Source organism: Hermetia illucens, chromosome 3, assembly GCF_905115235.1.
Source record: "Hermetia illucens chromosome 3, iHerIll2.2.curated.20191125, whole genome shotgun sequence".
NCBI lineage: Eukaryota > Metazoa > Arthropoda > Insecta > Diptera > Stratiomyidae > Hermetia > Hermetia illucens.
The window spans coordinates 21,067,700-21,078,211 of NC_051851.1; positions in this window are offsets into that span (position 1 = coordinate 21,067,700).

The following is a 10,512-nucleotide window of genomic DNA, read 5'->3' on the forward strand; positions in this document are numbered from 1 at the left end:
ATAGAGGATGCAACTTTGAATGGGAAGTACGCGATGGGGGTGTTCGTGGACATTGAAAGGGCTTTTGACTGTGCTCCTTTTCAAAAACTTTGTGGTGCCGCCAGAGCGCATGGTGTCGATGATGCTTTAATTAAGTGGATCATGCTATGCTAACGTAGAGATTACTGTGCGCTAAGGTGGATATCGGTCGCTATCTGACTACAGCAGCAACGAAGGGCTGCCCCCAAGGAGGTGTGCTTTCGCCACTTCTGTGGAGTATGCTGATCAACTCAATACAATGCGAACTGCAAAATTTGTCAATACACGCTCAAGCTTATGCTGATGACGTGGCTGTGCTTGCTGCTGATCGGGATCTTGGAACAGTGTGTAAGAGCATACAACTTGCCGTTGATTTGATTGACAGGTGGTGCCTCAGACATGGTCTGTCAGGTAATGTGAATCTACGTTGCCATCATTAGGCCGATGTTCGTATACGCATCCGTAGTGTGGTGGGTTAAGGTGAGACAAAAAGGTTTTCAGCGTAAACTAGCCGCAAAGAACTGTGTGTCTGGGTATCACTGGTGCCATGAGCACGATATCCGGCGCACCTCAGAACGCACTGCTCAGTTTGCAGCCCCTGGGTATATTTATTCAAAGCACTGCAATGAGAGCAGCTCATAGACTAATTCTCGTCGCAGCCGTGGGGGACACAGAGCATTGGAAGACTTACTGGGAGTACTGAATCCAGTTCTTACAATGGCTTCCGATTCTCGTGGCCCCATACATTTGTTTGGTAGGAGATATGAAGTTACCCTGAACCGTAGAGAGAACTGGGAAGTCCCAGAGGAATGCATGGCGGGATATACAGAAGTCTTCTACAACGATAGCTCAAAAATAGAAGAGACTTCTGGAGCCGGAGTCTACCTCCCGAATAAAAACGAGAAGTGGGCTTTTCCTTTGGGACAATATGCAATGGTTTTCCAAGCCGAAGTTTATACGATCCTAAGGGCGGCAAACTGGGTGACTGGCGAGCGGTTGAAGGACAGGCGCATCGCAATCTGCAGTGATAGCCAAGCTGCATTGAGGCCGTTGACTAGTCTTTGATCCGCTCGAAAATTGTTCAGAAATGCAGAAACCATTTGAAGTCTATCTCTAGATTCAATACGGTGGAATTCGGCTGGGTTCCTGGTCACTGTGGCGTGAAGAGGAGCATAATGGTGTTGAGGTTCTGGAATAATTTCGTGTGCAGAATAGCCTCAACATCTCCACCTGCACACTGCTAGGCAGCAAAGCAGTTGACCGAGCCGATAGGCCAGAAACTTTCCTTAATAATGGCCTTCCTGAACAGGATGCTCGAAGCTTTCGGAAACGAACACGCCGTCGACTCAACTACGGCCGTTGGAAGTGTCGGCCCCTACGACCAGTAAAAGGGACAATTAGCCGCAGGCCACTTGAAGTGGTTTTTCCCGCTCTAGTAATAGAGAGAATGAATGCTCTGGGTCCTCCTATTCTGAATATATATACGTATGTCTAGTACAGGCTTGTATTCCAATTAACTGGCGCGATGTAAAGGTGATATTAATTCCCAAATCAGGAAACTTATTTACACAAACTCGAAGGTTCCGACCGATCAGTCTAACTTTCTTTTTCATAGGAGTGAAAAGACTAGTAGATCAGTTCATAAGGGACATTACTAGGTGGCTACTTCATTGCTGGCAACATACCTAGCAGAAATCAAATGCATGAATACAGCACTCCATGAGCTCACGGTCAAAATTGAGAAGGCTATGTGGCGGCACATCGGAGGCATGAACCACGACTGCATTGTCGGTGATGAATTCACTTCCGTCGACGCACTGTACTACCACCGACACGGCTGGCGGCCTGGCACGAGGCCACCAAGCGAACTTCCTTCCTTCCGATTCGAACCACCGGTGACCCCGATGTGATCTCAACACGCAACCTTCTGACCTGGAGTTTAAGTTTCAAACGCCTGAACGGCCTCAACAAACAACGCAACCTCACGGGAGTCCTTGATTTTGGGCCCAGATAAGTAAGCATTGAGGATCGCTTGGGGGTGAGCAGCTAACAACGATAGAAGTTCAACATACCCAAGAACCTTTATCGTGGTTGGCAGGGGAAAGTCTTTTGTCGCATCAACCTTGTCTGGGTCCTGTTGAATTTAATCGAGGGTAATCATGTGACCGAGAAATTTCAGTTGCTTCTGTAGGAATTTTAATTTTTTAATATTTAGAAGGAGTCTAGCCTAAAGGCAACAGGTATTATTGCATTTTTAACGTTTAGAACGAGCCCGGCCTAAAAGAGACCATCACCAAGCGATCCTCCACGCTTACTTGTCTAGGCTCAAAACCAAGGATTCCCGCAAGGTTGCATGGTTTACTGAGGCCATCCAGGCATTTGAAACGGTCAAACAGTAGCTAGTTGATGCTACGCTACAGCATTTTCTCGGTGTCCTTAGCTGTGTGTGCCTCACACACAGCGGTAGGCGCCGCTCTTCAGCAACGGATGAATCAAATCTGGCAACCAGTGAGCTTCTTTTCAAAACAACTCAACCCAACTCACCGTTTCTACACCGCCTGCAATCGTGAGCTACTCGCCGCGTACCTCTCCATTAAATACTTCCGTTTCTACTTTGCGGGCAGGCCGCTCACCGTGGTGTTCACGGACCACAAGCCCCTTACTCCACACCGATTTTATATGCAGAGCCTGAGGGAAAATACAAGTTCAAGGAGTTTTCTATCTTCGGCACAAACTCCTACTTACTCTGTTAGACCTCAGACGAGGGACCTAGGCTATTTATTACAGTCGATTTTCGCAAGGAAGTATTGCACGCAATACACGATCTTACGCACCCAAGCATCAAGACAACAAACCGGTTCGTCACTGGAAAATACTTCTCACAATCCATGAACGAGGACATAAACTCTTTTGCCAGACAGTGCATAGCGTACCAGAAGTGTAAGATCAACAAGAACGCAAAATAGGAAGTCGGCGTATTTCCTCGGTCGACCAAACGCTTGCACACCATCCACGGATACAAGTATTGCCCCACAATCATCGACAGCTTTACGCGGTGGTTTGAAGCAATACCTCTGACTGACATTACGACACTATCATACACCGAGGCCCTCTGTCGATGATGGATCCCGCGCATTGGTGTACCAGCGGTAATCATCACGGACCAAGAAATACTGTTTGAGTCTACTCTATGCTGGATATCAGAGCAAGGTTAAACGACTCCAGCACGCTGCGTCTGCTCAGGGACGCGGTTTAGAAACTGCGGCCGACTCCACCTTCCCAACACACGGCGCCGGAGGTCGACACCCCTAGGAATCTTTTCCCATGCCCACAGATCCTCATTAGGGTAGACGCTCCTCGGAAGCCGCTGCATCCATCATACTAAGGCCCATTAAAACTCCTGGAGTGACGAAAGCACTCCTTCAAGCTCGACGTTTGGGGCGGACTCAAATGAGTCTCCTTGTCGAAGCTGATGGTATCGCCGAACGGGGGGACTATGCAAGCAAGCGCCCGCGCACGGTACCCCCATTGATAGAATCACGTCCCGGGTTCCTCCACTGAACACGCGCGTTTTCAGTTGGGGGTGGAGAGATATGCCAGCACATCGGAGGCATGAACCACAACCGCATTGCCGGTGGTAAATTTGCCTCCGCCGACGCACTATATTGCCCCAGTATAGTGCTTTTCCGTGGCGCCGCCAGCCTTAGTAGATTGATTCAGTCACACTTCCATGAAGGTCGGCTAATTTAGTCCTTTTGTGAACCAGCCCGATGTCCCTGTCGGTTATGGGGATGTTATTTGTCTAGCGGGTGGCTGTCTTCTTAGTTCGACGATGATGGTCTGGTGATCGCTGAGGGTGTACTTCTGACTAAAGTGCCAGATCATACAACGCGTCAGTATAGGGCTCAAAAACGTCAAGTCTACGATTGAAGTATACCCACCTCTCCGAAAGTTGCTTACATTACCTTTGTTGGCCAGAACTTTATTTATCTGCGCAAAGGCCTCTAATTGACTTCGGCCCATTGCGTTATTCTCTCTGCTTCTCCATTCCAGGGCCCACGCATTAAAATCACCGGCAATCAGCTTCGGATTTCGTCGTGAAAAAGTTTGTCCAACATGTTTTCAAACTCAGACAATGTGAGACTCGGTGAGGTGTAGAAGCTATTTTTGCCCATAGGGTTTATTGTTCAGGATTCCTTATCAATAGTAATATATATGACCTGGTGGTCGTTATACGTATATTCTTCGCAAACATGCCAGTTTAGTCGCTTGACCAGCGAATCGATCCACCTGGCTGTCTGTCCGTCTTTCCGTCTGTCCGTCTGTCCGTCTGTCCGTCTGTCCGCCTGTTCACTTCTTAAAATCTGGTCTGACATTTTGAATTTAACAATTCGTTTGATAGGTTATCATACAGCGACAGTCACTGATGCGGAAAAGGGGCCAGACTACACAGCAATATACAAGGATGTTTCTGACAAGGAAGTTGCAGAGTCTTAAGGAGGGCGAACGAAGTGGAAATTAAAGCGAAGTTTGTCATCGAATATTACACCCGGGTCTTGGAAGGAGGCCAGTAGTGAACGGGGTTGTCCACTAAGAGAATAGGAAAAGGATGTTGGGGAGGGTTTAAGTGGATAGCACATCCAGTGGCATTTACTGGCAATACGGGCAGGTGAGGATGGAGACGAGGTCATTGATAAAAAACGGAAAAAGCAGGGGGCCAAGTGTAGACTCTGGGGGAACACCATAGGAAGGAGAAAAGGTTCGAGATGAGTAACCATGAAAAGAAACTCTGCAGGAAGGGTATGAAAAAAAGTAGGAAAACTAGGAGATGATTGAAGGAGGGAAGTTGAGTAGAGAGTGTTTAGAGAGAAGAAAATTATGGTCAAGGGTATCAAAGGCTTTGGAGAAATCAGTTTAAATAGCAAGTACCCTCTCTCGTGAATTAAAGCATTTAGCAACGAGGTTGGTAAAGACCAGAAGGTTTGAAGCCGTAGATCTATCTTCACAAAACCATGCTGCTCTTTGACAATGAGGTGACAGAAATGTGCGGTCAACCAGTCATTGACGTATCTTTCGAGGATTCTGCAGCAAGAGGAGAGAAGAGAGATAGGGCGGTAGTTCACAGCAAGAGAAAGGCCCCTGCTATTGACGATAAGGACCTCTTTCCAGCGATGGGGAAAGTAGCATTTTTCTAAACTTGGTGTAGATTATACACGGGGGGGAGGGGGGGGGGGGGAGAAATGTGTTTTTTACGGTTAAGAAGGAAGAGGTTAGGAAACCTATGGAGGCCAAGTCCGACATTGGGGTCAAGTTTGCCAATGAGGAACTCAACCAAAAAAGTGTAAGAAGAGGAATGGACGGAGATCCGCAACCATCTACAGTTAGAAGAGACGTAGAGAGTATAGTGGTCGAGAGAGATAACACGGAAGGGAAGTAAGTGAAGAGAAGGTAGCAGGATTGTTGTGGGGAGTTTGCAGTGGAGTAAGCAAAACTGAAAGAAGAAGGGAGAGATTCAGTGGGATTACGAAAATGACGAGTGTGCGACCAAAAAGGTTTGAAGTTACCACGGGCAAGGGCGGTTTCGACGCTCAATAAGTACCTTGCATGCGTTTTTTTAATCATCGACTTCATAGTGGAGCGCGTAACCTTAAAGTGAGCAAGGGCGGCGTCATTCTGAGTTGCCCAAAACTTCTTCCGCAGTGTATGTTTCAGGCGAATGTTATTAAAAATCTCCGTTGTGAACCAACTTGGGTACGAACGCAGGTAGGCAGAGGAAGAAGGGACATAACAGAAGAGGAGGTCGGACAGGATATTGTGGAAGATGCTTAAAGCACATTGAGTTGTTTAATATGCGAACCCAGTTGATAGACGCTAAATTTAAGTTGAAACCGTCACAGTTGGCTTTCCAGAAGTTGAACTTAGAAGATTAACGCTCGGTTTCGTAGTTTGAACAAGGGAGCTCGGCTTCAAAGTCAAATGGGGAGTGGTGAGCGTAAGTTTTAACATACGGGATGTGCAAGGAACTAAATAGATCTGACGCACGGGAAGGTTAAAATCTCCGCAAAGGAATAAAGGGAGGGTAGGAAATCTGATTTCTCGACAAAGTCCCGTCTTCCTCTAGATCGTTAACAGAGTTCTCTTGCTCGACAGGAAAACCACATCATAGGGATCATGATCTCCCAATAGTATTGCTAGGAAGGTATCACTTTGAAATGTTTTCAGGGACAAATCCTCATCTCCAGCCCCTACCATGCTCATAATTTACACTTATAAGAGGAACTCTAATTGCTATCACGCCACCATCACGATATAGAGTTTGAACAGATAAAAAATTACCATTTTGAAATTTACCCCCCTAATAAACAGAACATATAATTTATCGGCTTCAGGAAAAGCAGTTAAATTTTTTTAATTGTCTGTTCTACATTTTTAGTGACATTAATTATTAGAACATAAAGATAAAAACAGTCTGTCTATTAAACCTAAATTTCATGTTCAGCCACCTCCACTCCCACCCCCAAATCAATGGCTTCTCGTCTTTCCTCATTTCTAGCTGATCACGCAAGTTGCTCGCGAATTCAACTCCGAGATTTTAAAGTGCAACGTAAAGACCATTTATTCATTTAATTATCTTTGTAAATTATATTTTCAGATTATCCACACTATACATGCACGGTCAATATAAATGTTGGTGTGGATTCCTTTCCAACGAAGGCGCTCGGAACCTGTGAGAAAACCTACCTTTGGCACTCCGATCTCCACGCAAACATAATGCTAAGGTGGGATCCCAAGCTCAGGCCGTAACGGGCAGGGAACTCCCCTCTTCTCTACTTCAAGAGGAGAAGATTCAAGCCCCTTCCTGACCTTCATTAGAGCCACGTATGGTACTACTATATATTACCAATATCTTTTCATTCTCTTCCCAGTTTCTGGCAGTATCTATCCTAGTGTGAATCGAAATGTGGTACGAAAAGGACTTCCATCATCATCGAAGGAATTTCCTTTCTGGAGAGGGACGTTCGGATTCTACAAACAGGCTTGTGGTTGCGAGAGAGGATGAAAGTGATGTCCCGAAAAATCCAGCGCGTGCCATTAGATCTTTTCTTAAAAAGTATCTGCTTCAATCGTCGCTTCATGGTGCGAGATATGTAGTTGAAGATGAGCTGAAATTGTTTGAAAGGTATTTTCCGTAATAGAATAATCACAAAATGTCCTTAGATAGGGAAAATTGAGACTAGGTCAGGTGTGCTTTAGAAAAATACAAGTGCCCTCCGCGAGGCAGAAATTGAGAAAGCTATTGAAAGTGGGAAATGCCAAACATGGTCCGCCCTTTTGTCACAACTTCAACTATTGAGCATTTATAATGGTCACAATTTACCCTCTGGTGGAGTATAGGGCGTTAACCACAAGTGCTCCTCACCGTTCACGCTTACCTAAAATACGATTCGGCTGCTTCCACGATTTTCTGAGATACATGCACTTCTTCTATACTGTTCTGCGCCAAGTGCGAGACGACCCACTCGTCGGCCATCTTGGGAAAAGTGATTTGGTGGGCTCGCCACCAAAAATGAAAAAGTTATGAAAAGAAAATACGTCTACACTCACTGGAGGTTGCGACCAAAAGAAGGAACCGTACCGCACCGGCTTCGTGTCAGGCCGCCAGATGTGTGGGCGATATTTCAGTGCAACGGCGAAGTTGTTCAGACGTCTCCGCTATGCCGCCGCAGTGGAATCCACTCCCGTGGCCACTTCCGCCTTCCGTTCGCAATGCGTATGGGTGCCAGGCCCCTGCGCCGATCAAGTTGTTCGTTTGTAATAGTATCAGACCAGCGAACCCTGGCAATTCAACGCAGACAGGTATTGACAAAGACTTGAACCTTCTGGGAAACAGTGGGGGCGTTACTTTGCATCTCCCATACAGCAACACAGAGAGAACACTACCACAGAGCGGGGCGCAACCGAACTACTGGTGAAACCAATGAATTTCTATGTTAAGGTCGCCCTGCCAAGTAACAATAGTAAAGCGGAAACATGGGGGAGACCGTCAAGCCCAGTGGCTTTACTCCATTTGAGGGCTTTGATAGTCAAAAGGATTTCTCTTCTGCTTGGGGGAACAGTCCGCACCCGCAAGCTAAGGTAACTGGCCATTTCATCAAGAAGAGGAGGAACTTCATCGGATGTGGTACTGTTAAGAACCATGGTGAAGTGTTCTTACCACCTCTTTAGTTGTTCGTCATCGTGGATGAGAATTCGACCGTTAAAATGTTTCACAGGACCATCGAAAGATTTGCGATAACATCCAAGTCTTTTCTTTCTTGATGCGATCTACACTTCTAAAATAATTGCTTTTTGCAGCATCTTCGGCTTCCGTGACCAGAGCAATAGCAAATTTTCTCTTGTCATTACGCGCACTATGTTAAACTTCCCGGGATTTTGCTCGGCATCGAAGTTCAAGCGCATCACGCCCACCATACTCGCACTGGTCGATAGAATCTTCATATCATTGTGTTTATCGAGCCGCTTCCACGATTTCCCAATCAGTCGGAGTTATAACGCCCCTTCGTTACGTCACCGGCGAACCGGCTAGCGCCCAAGAAAGAGGATTTTTGAAAGCAGCCCAATGTTCACCGATATTCTCAGGTGGGTTACCGCTGTGTGATCAATAAGATAACTCCCAAACTGTCGAGCAACAGCTGCGTGTTACAAGCGATCGATATTGAGCTTGGGGTTTGCAGCTCCGCAACCCTGTGCAAAGTGGCTGACATAACACGCAAACAAACGTAGGTGACCATTAGATAGTGAGTGATCCCTTTCGAAACCGATGTCAGCACCTCTCTGGTTACGCTCATTAGACAACTCATAAATCTACTTTGTGATCGTGAACTGGTCGATCTGATTGATCGTACAATGTCGGGCAGTTGAAACCCAACTGACCTTATTCAAGTTCTGTTCTCGAACAATATGACATCAATGACCAGTTATTGGAAACTAGAGAAATTCACGAACCTCCCACCATTATCGTTATCGTAGTCAAGCCCGTGTTTCACTGTTGTCAGAGCCCACCTTTGCACTTAGATCACCCATCATGATCACAATTTCACCTTTAGGAAGCCTCCTCTGAGGCTCCAGTAAGGATCTACCACCAGTACCAGAAGGCCATGCACATTATGAGCAAGATTGCTAAGAATACTGGTACTGTCAACGAGCAGGATAAAAAGGTCCTCGGCGGTTAGGAGCCAGAATGGCAAAGGTGGAAGTATTCCGCTCCGCAAAGCTGGATGAAAACCGGCTAATCCGCTAGTCTTCCTCCTAGAGGAAATCACCCTACTAGCTGACAACCGGGTTTTTTTGGTGGAGAACTGGAGAGTGCCGGACCGAAATTCCTTCTCAGATCATAGTTGGACACTTTTCAGTCTCACAGACCCCAGTAGGATCCACTGGAAGATAATTGGTTATCAAGAACAAACTCTCTGGTTCGCAAATTCATAAGATTGGCGCGACAGACGAACTAGAGTCAAAGATCGGGGACCCGCTAAATACAGCACGAGGATATTGCCACTGTGGTTGTATGAAGGACTGTCCAGCCTCAGAAAGCTGACCAGAGAGATCTTCAAAATCTTCTACAGGCACAAATATTGAGAGCCATACAAGGACTGCCAGAATAAGTATAAGTCGGTGGTCCTGGTTGGACAATTGTCGGAACATTGGAATATAATAACAATAATAATCGTTGGCCCAAGAATTCATATCGGACCAGGGCCTTGAAGTGTGTTAGAACACTTCATTCAAGACCGTAACGGTACACTACAGTACACTGTAGGAGACAATGTAGTCAGCACTGCGCTCACCCGAGATTATTACTCTGATTTGACTCAGGTACTATTCACAGCTAAGTCGACGGGCTTCCAACATCCAGTCACGATAGCAAATTCCTCTGCCACCAGTGGAATTTCAACCGCGAAATTCCACTATGACAGCCCAGCGCTCTAACCACTTGAGCCATCCGGACAGCAAGTCTGCAAAGCGCAATAAGATTCTCTCCAAGGAACCTAGAAGCCCATTCTTTCTTAAAAAATCGTAAGGCACCTGAATGGGATTTTCTAGAGCCGCTGGTTCAAATGCACTTCCCGCCAACGAGGAGGACTATCAGTCAGAGCTATCCTTGAAGGGTATGCGGGCGCCCCAGCCGTTCGAGACTATTAAATCGGTAATTACCGAGGATAAAATTGGCTGGACTATAAACAGTTCTTCGCAAATAAATCTCCGGGTCCAGATGGCATAATCCCGGTCATGCTACAGAAGCAGCAGGGAAGGGTCGTGCCGTGACTTGTCGAGATTTATAGGAGCTTTATTTCTTTGGTGTACGTACCACAGTCTTGGAGACACTCACAAATGATTTTCATACCGAAAGCGTGCAGGCGCGGCCATGAGTCCGCGAAGGACTTATGACCATACAGCTTCACCTCTTTCGTGTTGAAGACCCAGAGCGCGTTA